The sequence below is a fragment of the Herpailurus yagouaroundi genome, unplaced genomic scaffold, assembly GCF_014898765.1.
Source record: "Herpailurus yagouaroundi ecotype Mexico unplaced genomic scaffold, PumYag 557, whole genome shotgun sequence".
In the NCBI taxonomy this organism is placed as follows: Eukaryota; Metazoa; Chordata; class Mammalia; order Carnivora; family Felidae; genus Herpailurus; species Herpailurus yagouaroundi.
In genome coordinates, this window is record NW_024412774.1 from 787,261 (window position 1) to 800,116 (window position 12,856).

The 12,856-nt window shown below is 41.1% G+C and overlaps 1 protein-coding gene and 1 pseudogene across 1 annotated transcript in view; both read left to right on the forward strand.

Moving 5' to 3' along the window:
* Positions 1–12,856, forward strand: part of LOC121023504 (zinc finger protein 418-like) — a 216,890-nt gene that overhangs the window by 142,473 nt on the left and 61,561 nt on the right. The gene's annotated exons all lie outside the window — the stretch shown is intronic.
* On the forward strand, positions 3,503–6,299 carry LOC121023507 (vomeronasal type-1 receptor 1-like; annotated as a pseudogene).

Genomic DNA, 12,856 nt, shown 5'->3' on the forward strand with positions numbered 1-12,856 from the left:
GGGCTCGAACTCACGGACCGTGAGATCATGACCTGAGCTGAAGTCGGTTGCTTAACGACTGAGCCACCCAGGCGCCCCAAGGATGCATTTTTAAAAACAGGTGATATTTGGGGCGCCTGGGTGGCGCAGTCGGTTAAGCGTCCGACTTCAGCCAGGTCACGATCTCGCGGTCCGGGAGTTCGAGCCCCGCGTCGGGCTCTGGGCTGATGGCTCAGAGCCTGGAGCCTGTTTCCGATTCTGTGTCTCCCTCTCTCTCTGCCCCTCCCCCGTTCATGCTCTGTCTCTCTCTGTCCCAAAAATAAATAAACGTTGGAAAAAAAAATAAAAAAAAAAACAAAACAAACAAACAAAAAAACCAGGTGATATTTGATGACACCAGAACACAACATCAAAAGAATGTTAGAACTGGGACATGGCAACCTATTCCCTTGGGCATCATAGTCTTCATTTTCCACTTCTGTCCACATAGCTGGCCTCTTTCCTTTGATGTGACTCTGAACAGTAAAGGCATTAGAGTTTTTAAATGAGACTTCAGAAAAATAATAGAAATAGAGTAAGATAAAGAGACTTCAACATAATACTCTCTGAAAATTGCAGGCCAGTTGATACAAAGTGAAAAAATTACAGTGCCCAGGAGAAAAAATAAATGTCCCAAATAGAAAACAAATTCTAATATTTGTTATTCAAATAAGAATTTTAAAACATTGATATATGAATTTGCAGACATCTACAAAAGATGAGGAGGCAGTATAATAAACCACATGAATCTATTACACATCTATTCCAGGATCAATCCATGGCTAAACTCATTTCATGTATAATTGCACCCATATTCTCCAGGAACCACTTAAAAGCAAATCCTAGAAGCCATATAATTGCATCTATAAATACATCACTTTGAAAGACAAAGACACTTGGAGTACTTGGCTGGCTCAGTCAGCAGAGCATCTGACTCTTGATCTTGGGGTCATGACATGAATTCAAGCCCCACATTGGGCGTGGAGGCTCCTTATTAAAAAAATTTTTAGGGGCGCCTGGGTGGCTCAGTCGGTTAAGTGTCTGACTTCAGCTCAGGTCACGATCTTGCGGTCCGTGAGTTCGAGCCCCGTGTCGGGCTCTGGGCTGATGGCTCAGAGCCTGGAGCCTGCTTCCGATTCTGTGTCTCCCTCTCTCTCTGCCCCTCCCCCATTCATGCTCTGTCTCTCTCTGTCTCAAAAATAAATAAACGTTAAAAAATTTTGTTTTAATTTTTTTAAAAAGACAAAAACCCCTTTCCTCTTATTTACAATATCTTTCCATCCATAAACATATTAATTCTTCAATACCGTGAAGTATCAAATCATTATTCAGAAAGAGGTCATTTATCATGTGGAATTCACCTTATTCTAAGTTGGCTTCTGATGTGACTCTCTGCCCTGTAATTCCTTTTACAGATAATTATTCTATCTAATTTGACATTCAGTAGACTCATTCACAGGTGTTCATGTCTACTTCTGTCTACTTCTTTTTGCATAACATGAAAATATTCTATATTTCTGGGGCACCTGGGTGGCTCAGTTGGTTGAGCATCCAACTTTGGCTCAGGTCATGATCTCACAGTTTGTGAGTTCAAGCCCCACATCGGGCTCTCTGCTGTCAGTGCAGAACCGGCTTTGGATCCTGTCTCTCTCTTTCTCTCTCTCTCTCTCTGTCCCTCTCCCTGTTGTGCACACGAATGCACACACACACTCTCTCAAAAATAAACATTAAAAAATGCATTAGAAAAAGAAAATATTCTGGGGCACCTGGGTGGCTCAATTGGTTAAGTGTCCAACTTCAGCTCAGATCATGATCTCACAGTTTGTCAATTCAAGCCCCACGTCGGGCTCTGTGTTGACAGCTCAGAGCCTAGAGTCTGCTTCAGATTCTGTGTCTCCCCCTCTCTCTGCCCCTCCCCTGCTCGTGCCCTGCCTCTCTCTCTCTCTCTCTCTCTCTCTCTCTCTTTCTCTCTCATAAATAAACATTAAAAAAAGGAAGAAAGAAAATATTCTATATTCTTGTCTACTTTTATGACATTGTTGTTATTTTGTTAGATTGATTGAATAAGAAAAATAAGAGTTTTGGGGCGCCTGGGTGGCTCAGTCAGTTGAGCGACTAACTTCAGCTCAGGTCATGATCTCACGGTCCATGAGTTTGAGTCCTGCGTGGGGCTCTGTGCTCACAGCTCAGAGCCTGGAGCCTGCTTCGGATTCTGTGTCTCCCTCTCTCTGTCCCTCCCCCACTCATGCTCTGTCTCTCTCTGTCTCAGAAATAAATACACATTAAAAAAAATTTTTTTTAAAGAAAATAAGAGTTTTAATTTTACTTTCACTCATTCCTTTGATGCTCTTCATTTCTTTGTCAATCTGAGTTTCTGAACTTGCTTTCCTTTTCTTTAAAGAATATCTTGTGACATTTCTTGGCAAGGTAGGTCTAATAGCAAGAAATTCCCTCAATTTTTGTTTGTCTGAGAAAGTCTTTATTTCTTTTTCACTTTTGAAGGATAATTTCACAGGGTACAAAATTATAGTTTGGTGAGGGTTTTCTCTCAACATTTTCAATGTTTCACTCCTCTCTTGATTACATGGTTTCTGAAGAAAAGTTGTAATTCTTACTTGTTGCTCTGCTATTGGTGAGGTGTTTTTCACTCCAGCATTATTCATGGTTTGTTTTTACTTATCTTTGGTTTTACATAATTTGAAAATTATATGCCTACTAGTATTTCTTTTATTGTGGGTGGTGGTAGTGGTGGTTTGTTTTGTTTTGTTTTTGTCCTGTTTGGTGTTCTCTGAGCTCCCTGGATCTGTGGTTTGCTGTCTGACATTAATTCGGGGGAAATTCTTAGTCATTATTGTTTCAAAAATTTCTTCTATTCCTCTCTCCCTTGTCCGTCTGGTCTTTCCATTGTGTATATGTTACACTTTTTGTGGCTGCCCCTCAGTCCTTGGATATTCTTTCCCTTTTTTTCAATCGTTGTTCTCCTTGCATTTTAGTTTCTGAAGTTTCTGTTGATATCTTTCTGTAATGTTTTTTTTTTTTTTAATTTTTTTTTTCAACATTTATTTATTTTTGGGACAGAGAGAGACAGAGCATGAACAGGGGAGGGGCAGAGAGAGAGGGAGACACAGAATCGGAAACAGGCTCCAGGCTCTGAGCCAACAGCCCAGAGCCTGACGCGGGGCTCGAACTCACGGAGTGCGAGATCGTGACCTGGCTGAAGTCGGACGCTTAACCGACTGCGCCACCCAGGCGCCCCATGTAATGTTTTTATTTATGTATGTATGTATGTATGTATGTATGTATTTATTTATTTATTTATTTATTTATATTTGAGAGAGAGCACAAACAGGGGAGGGGGAGAGAGAGGGGGGCAGAGGATCTGAAGCAGGCTCTGCGCTGACAGCAGTGAACCCGATGTGGGACTTAAACTCAGGAACCTTGAGATCATGACCTGAGCCAAAGTCAGACGCTTAACCAACTGATCCACCCAGGTGCCCCACTATCAATATATTTTTAAGCCCAAATAATCTTTCCTCAGCTGTGTCCAGTCTACTAATAAGTCCATCAAAGGCATTCTTCATTTATGTTACAATATTTTTGATCTCCCGCATTTATTTTTGGTTCTTTCCTAGGGCTTCCATCTCTCTGCTTACATTGCTCATGTGTCCTTGCATGCTGTCTACTTTATGCATGAGAGCCTTTAGCATATTAATCATAGTTGCTTTATATTCTGGGTCTGATAATTCCAGCATCCTTTCTATGTCTGTATCTGATGCCTGCTCTGTCTCTTCAAATTGTGGGTTTTTTGCCTTTTGTACCTTGTAATTTTTTTCTTGATAGCCAGGCATGATGTATGGGTAAAAGGAACTACTATATTTAGTCCTTTCATTGTGTGGTAGTGAGGTGTGGAGGAGGGGAATTCTAAGATTAGGTCTCAGTGTTCTAGTGAACCTGTGCTTCTGGACTATTTACTTCACAAATGTTTCTGTATTTTTCTCCTCCCTTAGATGGGACGGATGAATGGCTAGAATGGGCTGGAGTTGGGTATTTGCCTTCCCTGGGATTAGTTAGGCTCTGATAAAACCCAGCAAGTCAGGTTCAGGTTAAGTAGTTTCTCCTGAGTGCAGGCCTTGTTGAGAAGAATGAACTGTTGTGGCTTATTTCAGAAGGGTTCTTTTTCCCCTCCTCCTGCAGGAATCTTGAGATTGATGGTTTTTTGTTTGTTGGGTGTTGTTTTTGTTGTTTCAGTATTTACTGTGTGAATCTGGCCAAGTTCCTGGAGATAATTTTACAATTTTGTGGGGTCCTGCTGTGACTGGGTCCCCTGGAGTTTTCAGCTCGGAATTGTCCACACTGTGCATCCAGCAATTCATCAATTACGGTGTGGGTTTTTCTACCCAGACACTGGTTCTCGTGGTGGTTTCTGCTCATGAGTGTCTCTGCTGCAGCAAGGGGTGACTTTCTATATTCACCTGTCTGTCTCTCTGATCTAGGGCACCAGTTTACCCTGCGCCCCTCCCCTTACGGATCCAAAAAGAGTTATTAGTTTTTCAGCCTGCTCAGCTTTTTATTTATGGTGAGGTTGTAGTGGTGACTTCCAATTTCCTTATAAGTTTAACCAGAAACTAGAAGTCATCCATCATGTTCATATTCTCTTGGAATAATGGTGGGGTTTTTTTGTTTTGTTTTTGTTTGTTTGTTTGTTTGTTTGTTTGTTTGTTTTTGAGGAAAGACACTTTCTTGATGTAATGAGAGTAACCAAATTTTCTTTCAGTCTCCATATTCCTCTGATTCAAATGAAATTAAACTGTAACATGTTTTCTGAATGGATGGATTGATTTCTATTAACTTAAACTGGGGTCTTACCTTCCTAACTCAGATTGTTGCTGGGATCCTTGGAAATTCTTCACTTCTTTGTCTTTATAATGTTATGTTGCTCAGTGCACAGGTCTTGAGACCCATAGACTTGATTCTTAACCAACTGGCCTTAGCTAACATCTTGGTTCTTTTCTCTAAAGGGGTCCCTCAGACACTGACAGCTTTTGTATTAAAATCTTTCCTGGATGATGCTGGATGTAAATTGGACTTCTATTTATACAGAGTGGCCAGAGGGGCTTCCCTCAGCACCACCTGCCTCCTCGGTTGTTTCCAGTGCATTAAGCTTTGCCCCAGTTTCTCTGGGTAGATGCATTCAGAATTAGATCCACAATGTGCATTGGCTTCTGCTCTTTCATCTACTGGATTCTGCACCTTTTGTTAAATATGCTGATTATTATGAATGTAACTGGCCCAAAGAATAGCAAAAACATAGGTGTGGAAAACATTTATAGATACTGTTCCTCCACCCATTCCTGAGAGATTGGTATTCTCTGTAACTGCAGTTGTTCACACCTTCACTGATATTGTGTGTTTCAGCCTCATGATGTGGACTAACTGCTCCATGGTCCTTGTTCTGTTCAGGCACAATCAGAGTCCAACACATTCACAGCAACAGCCTTTCCCCCCAGTCCTTCCCCCGAAACCAGAGCGACATGCACCATCTTGATCCTGGTGAGCATGTTTGTCTCTATCTTCTATTTTATCATTCTGGATAACCCAGACTGTGAACCCAAGCCACTGGCTGAGGAACGCCTCTGCACTAAAGATTGGTGTCTTTAGGCTTCCCAACATTCAGCCCCTTTGTGTTCATTTTCAGTGATATCCGAATCTCAAAGTTTTGCTTTGTTGGCTGGACAAGGAAAACAAATGCTCTAAGGATGGTCTCTGGGCCATAAGTTTCTTCCAGAACATCCCACCATTAATTTGATTACTTTATGCAACATTTGTGGGCTTCTATGCAAAAACTCTGAGATTGTGTTGAATAAAAATTTTGATTTTACATTGTTTAATGGGCTTCCAAGAAATGAACATGGTATAAATAATAACTCAAATGTATGGCAATTCCTTAAAAAAAATAGCATTACCTGCTTAAAAATGTAGCATTACCATATTATTTAACAATTCCACTATACCCAAAAGAATTGAAAGCAAGGACTCCAACAGATATTTGTACATCAGTGTTCATAGGAACATTATTCATGATGGTGAAAAGGTGGAAACAACTCAAATGTCCATGGATGGATGATGAATAGATACAATATGGTATATACATACAATACGATATCATTCAGCCTCAAAAATGAATTAGATTCTGAAACACGCTACAACATGGATAAATCTTGAAAATATGCTTAGTGAAATAAACAAGACAACAAAAGACAAATACTGAATGATTCCATTTATATGAGGTATTTAGAATAGCCAAACTCAGACAGAAAGTAGAGTATTCATTACCAGGGGCTGGGGGAAGTAGGGAATGGAGATTTTTGTTTCTTCAGTATGGAGTTTCCATTTGGGATGATGTAACGAATGTGGACAATGTGATGATGTGGACTTAATGCTGCTGGTGGTTGCACAACAACGTGAATGTACTTAATTCGACTGAATTGTACACTTAAAGTGGCTAAGATAGCTAAGGGCACCTGGCTGGCTCCGTCAGTAGAGCATGTGACTCTTGATCTCAGGTTCTTGAGTTTGAGTACCACTTTGGGTGTAGAGATTATTTTAAAAATATAACGGGGTGCCTGGGTGGCTCAGTCCAACTTTGGCTCAGGTCATGATGTCATGGTTTGTGGGTTCGAGCCCTGCATCAGGCTCTGTGCTGACAGCCTCAAGCCTGGAGCCTTTTTCAGATTCTGTGTCTCCCTCTCTCTCTGCCCCTCCCCCATTTGTGCTCCATCTCTCTCTGTCTTTCAAAAATAAATAAATGTTAAAAAAAATTTAATATATAAAATGGTTAAGTGGCACATGGGTGGCTCAGTCAGTTGGGCATCTGAGTCTTGATTTTGGTTCAGGACATGATCCCAGAGTTGTGGGATTGAGCCCCACGCTCAGCTGGGAGGCTGCTAAGATTCTCTCTCTGTCTCTCTCCCTTGCTCATGCACTCTCCCTCTTTTTCTTAAAAAAAAAGTAAAAAAATAAAATGGTTAAGATGGTCAATTTTATGTCTATTTTACTACGATAAAAATGTAAAAATACTCAAAGATGACTTTCTCAAATGGTAGTATCACTCACTACTGAAATTTGAGGGTTTCATGATAATGCTGTGGATGGAATTTTCAGTGTTTTGGAGTTCTGAGATGGAAACTGTTGGGGAAATATAATTATCAACAAAATCTGCTGCTGACCCGGAAAGCTTCTCCACACTAGCAGACAACAGTCTTATTCTTGAACAGGATGTTATGTGCATCAGGGACTACCCACTAAAAAGACAATAAAATCAATAAGGACTCTCTGCCTTTTATAGGTCAGAGAAATACAACCTAAAACATCCATGTTCTTAAGATAAACAATAACTAGATGTCAAGTAAGATGACTTCATAGCACCATTTGTTGCACAAAACCCATCTTAAACTCACTTCACAATTAGAATGGCTGTTGGTGTTTGCTGGTTGCCTTATCCTAAGGAAAAATAAATTTCTTGTATCTTTATGGCAGGAAGGAATTTTGTAACTTGGACCCTGGCTCCTGCAGAAGTTAGGCTCCTATCTTCCCTTGGAATCTAGGAGATGGTATCTTAGTTTTCTCCATATCATTTCAAAGAGATGCCCTTCAGATCTTCAAGAAAAAAAATCCTGGGTTTTAAAACTGGCATGGGGCTTATCTAACTTTTATAAATATTTACATACATCTCAAAGAGCAAAGGAAGAATTCACAATTATAAGTTTTCTAAAGCAAATACTCTAAGAAAAGTGATGGATAGGTGGAGTCTCTTTCTCTTCTTACCTCAGGTTTTTTTTTCTTTTTTAGATTTATATTTACCCTTACAAAACTCACTACTAATCTGAACTTTAAACTAATCACTAAAAGATTTGTTTGCATTTTCTAAGCATATAGGGTGAAGGTCCTTTCAAATGGAGAGAAAAGTCATGGGAATATCCCAGATTATGGAGGCTGATAATAAAGACTTCAGAAAAACTGAAGGGAATTTAAGAAGTATGTGAGTGCATATAAGACAAAGCAGAGGAAGTATTGATCATTTCTTCTGTTAGGTCTTGATGGATATGCTAAAGATGAGAATCTTTACAGAGGGGACATGATAGGTCAATAAGCATTTATTCGCATAGGTGAAATGATCATATTTCTTTAAAAATTTAATTAAATAAATTTACTTTATTGACTGTTACATTTAACCACCAACGAACCAGGAAAAATACTAAAGGAATAGTTTGGAATTTTTTATGAAATGAAAACAACTTTTAGAAATATTTGGTGGTCACTGGCGCATAATGGCAACTTTCAAAGACCTGGATTTTCATTTCCTAATTATCTATATTTCATAACCATTTGTCTTTTATTTATTTTAATAAATTTAGTATTTATGTATTTATTTACTTTTTTGAGTGAGTGAGAGAGAAAGAGAGAGAGAGAGAGAGAGAGACAAAGCAGAAGCAGGGGAGGGGCAGAGAGAGAGAGGGAGAATCCGAAGCAGGTTCCAGGCTTCAAGATGTCAACACGGAGCCAATTCAGGGATTGAACTCACGGACCAATGAGATCATGACCTGAGCAAAGTCGGATGATTAGCTGACTGAACTACCCAGGCGCCCCCCCCCCATTTGTCTTTTATGATGACTAACATAAAAATAATTCTTGGTCATTGAAAAATAGTCTTATCTGTGGCTAAATGTAGTTCTATGATATCTGCTTTAAAAAAATCGATTTGAAATTGTTTGAATTTTAGTATTTAATTACTGTTTAAGTAAATATGAAGCACATGTTTGCCTAAATAGCACTGTAATCCAATATATTTAAGTAACATGGGTGTTATAAATGATAAATCATGGTGATTTAAGTTATATTTAGTATTTCTAATAAACTCAATAACAACATAAATTTCCATAGGAAGAGTTGTTTCTTTTCAACATTAATCTATATTCTAATAGAAAATAAGAAACTGCATGATTTCCTTGAAGCTTTTTTCTTTTGAAGTTTTTACTTTGATGTTTTAATAGTTTTCACAGTCTAAGAGTTTTTAGTAAATGCTCAGTGGCTTACCTAGATGTCATCTGAATGAGATGCAATTATTTTGAAATGTTGAATCTTTCCATTGTTTTCACAAATACTGACTTTGAAATCTGGCCTAATGCAAGACACTCAAATTACATGTTCATGTATTGCATTTTTCAAAGGTACATATATTATATGAGGGTTTTTGTGCCTATGCACCTTGTCTGTTATATTCCAAAACTTGGGGCATCTGGTTGGCTCAGTCGGTAGAACATGCGACTCTTGATCTCATGAGTTCAAGCTCCACGTTGGATGTAGAGATTACTTAAATAAATCTTAGGGAAAAAAAGAATCCAAAACTTAACTCCAATTTGTCTCAGTGTAAACAAAGCTCCACTTGAAAAATTGGTTTATGAAACTCTCAGAATCACTTTCTTTTCTATAAATGTGTTGTAGGTTCTAGTAATGATGGAGTTACACGATCTGAATCACACCCTGCACAGTGGAGAGCAGATTATGTATGAGGTTAAGAGAGGAGGGAGGGAGGCCAGAAGGAGGCTACTGCAATAGTCGTGGTGAATGTTGGTGAACCAGAGTAGTGGCTGTAGAGGTGGGAGAAGTGGTTGGTTTCTGGGTCCATGTTATGATTTATTGTTTATTTATTTATTTCACACAATTGGAAAGGAAGAAGGAGAGAGAATGGGTCTATTTTTAAAGAAAGGCCAAGTAGACATTTTGATGATGTAGGTGAGGGAGAAAAGGGAGGAGTCAGAAAAGACCTTAGGGTTTTTGGTCCTAGCAGCTGAAACAATGGAAGCTCCATCAACTAGGATGAAGTTGGTGGAAGATTAATTTTTATTGGGACTATCGGGTTTTGTTTGGCTCTGTTAAGAGTCTATGATATTTCATAGAATGCTAAGTGAGGTCACCAAGTGGGCAGTTGGACACACAGGACTAAAAATATGGGGAGCAGTTCAAGAGGGAGACATCCAAAAGTGGTGAACCTGAGTGGAGCTTTGGATCACATGTAGGGGGGGAAATTTATGTTATGATGGTGATACTCTTATTTTTATGGTGGTGATGCTCTTAATAGGTTAGGAAGATGGTACCCAGGATTGGGCACCATGGTTGAGTGTGGAGGGCACAAAGGTGAGGAGAGGATGGTCTGGCAGGTGACCAAGGCTTCCCTGGGATGAGTAGATATGAGATGGATATGAGGACAGAATAGTAATTGAGTCAAGATGACACTGAAGGCAAGGCTCCAGCTTATTCTTACTACTATACCGAATCAGCATAATTTTGTGATGAGCTTTGGTGAGGTCTGGGATTTTTCAGTCTTGCTGGTGGATGAGATCTGGAGCAAAGGTTGTCATCTGTGAGAGATACTATGCCTGGCATGGGGGACCAGTAGTGCTGGGATTTTAATGAAAGTTTTGCAGAGAATGGTGGGTAATGGCTGCTGAGGGGATACCAGTGCAGCACAGAAGTGCAAGAAAGCCATGCGTGTCTCAAACTCACTTGTAGTTCTGGGTGGTTAATATTGAAGAAAGATTCAGAGGCAGGCTGTGAGGCCTTCAAAGCAGCATTTGGGACTTTTCCTGACTGTGGGATCCATCAGAGGTCTGGGGTTGTGCTGGATCATGTTTGAACTGGTCAAGCACTCTTTGGATGCCATGTGCCCGGTACCTGGGTGAGTCCAGGGAGATACCTGTGAAGGGGAGCAGGGAGGTGGTGGTGACTATGGTGTCTGGAGATGTGAGAGTATGGTCCACAGAATGATGTGCATATAGGGGGGAAGTGTGATCTGATGGCTCCAGGGCCTTTCTATGGGGACTGAAGGTAGAGTTGTGAAGACAGGTTTGGTTGTATTTGGGAGTCATGATCTTGGGGGGCCCAGGGTTATTGCCTGGCAGGAGGGTTTGCACCCTGAAGGCCAGGCTCACTGCTTAGATGGGGTCTATCTCCCCACCTGCCCGTTGTTAGTGAGGTCTGAACAGTATTACTGTGACAAAGAGGAGAGCATAGTCATCAGTGGGACCAAGGACTGGTATCTAATCTGAGATGTGGATCTCTGGAGGAAGATGAGTTTGTATTGTGGGACCTCAGAGAGGCTACTCCTGAATTCAGCTGTCCCTATAATGACAGGCACTATGACATTTGGGGACATGCTTTTGTATTTGTGGGAGGAGTGGGGGTTCCTGGATGAGTTCCAGAGATTCCTGTACCACAATGTGAATCTGAAGAACTTTGCATTTATATGCTCATATCCTCACTGGGCAAGGCATTCATGCCCTCCCCAGTGCTCTGATCTAAGCTTTGTATCCCCACTCTCCAACCCTGCTTTCCCCAGATGGTGCTCTGTCTTTCTCACATCAGGACCATGAACACTGTTTGTGTCCCCAGTTCCTGAGCAGGTGCTGTGGTTGATAGGGCTGGACTGTTTGCACTGACCTCTTCCCTCCTCATGCCCCAACATCTGCCTCATAGGGAAAGATTCAAGGTCAGTACTCTTATAGTGAGCCCAAGGATCTCACTTGCTTGCCCTCTCCCTGGCCAGTGACTGTGTTTAGGTCCATGGAACCTCTGTACCTTAGGTTTTACTCCCTTACTTTAACTGACATTTCCGTGTGCAGGCTCGTGCCACGAATTCCTTGCATTCTCATGGCCTCTACTTACCTGGACCATGAGCTGTTTTTCAAGCCTCCTGCTCAGTTCTCTTTGTAGTGTGGAGATCTCTTTTGTGGTCTGTTGTGTGCTGAATTGCCCTGGCCCAGTAGTGACCACTCACCTGACAGTTTTTTCCTTCAGTGCTTGTATCCTCCATGTCCCATGTAGTTGCTCAAGTAGGGCTTCAGAAGAGTCCTTTCTGCATCACAGGATGGACATGACCTTAGCTGTGACAGGGTGGGCTCAGAGGGGGCCTGCCCCTGGTGGATGGCAGCTGGGGAGTGTGTGATGTCTGGGCTATGTTCAGATCACATCAGCAATCTGTCCTTTCCAACCAGGGTTTTGGTGCCATTGCCAGTGGCCACACCCCATTTCTATCTTTCTGTTGTTGGTACTGTGCTGACTTGTTGAAGTCCAGGGGAAATCTTGAATATCTCTGTATTCCACATCTTACCCATCCCTCTCAACAATCTTTCTTAAGTGCTCTGCCACACTGACCTGCCTATGTTGTACCCGAAGGTGTACAGTATCCTGACATTGGCCTTGAACTCCCACTCATTTGTTGCAATTGGATTTTCCTGGGCTCTCATGTGCCTCTGCATGGCCTTCAATGTCACCAGCAGACAAGTTCCTGCTGAAAGCCTTTGGTGGAAGAAGAAGATGTACATCTGCTTTGCTTCCCTGTGCCACACCCGGTCCCATGTCCTCCTGGTGAAGCCTCTACTATTCTGTGACCTTATGGTTTTAGTAATGCTCAGCAGCCACATCTGCAACCAGAACCCCACTCCCATTTCTCAAAAGCATCCCCTGAATTATTCCTGGTTGCAATTCAATTGAGTAATTCAACTGGATGTGATTCATTGAGTCAGTGTAGACACATTACTCCAATAATGTCAACACATATTTCACTGTTACTTCTTTGCTTTAAGGTTATTGGTGCAGATCAGAGAACAAAGAGGTACCTTATGAACAGAGTGTTTCTGTAGGAGTAGCACAGATCAGGATTTTCAAGGCAGGTCCCTTCATCCAGAAGACCCACCCCCGTGATATGTGTATCCCTATCTTGAAACACATTTTACAGTTGTCTAAGCATCATGGACAGAAACTGTTTACAAGAGAACAGCAT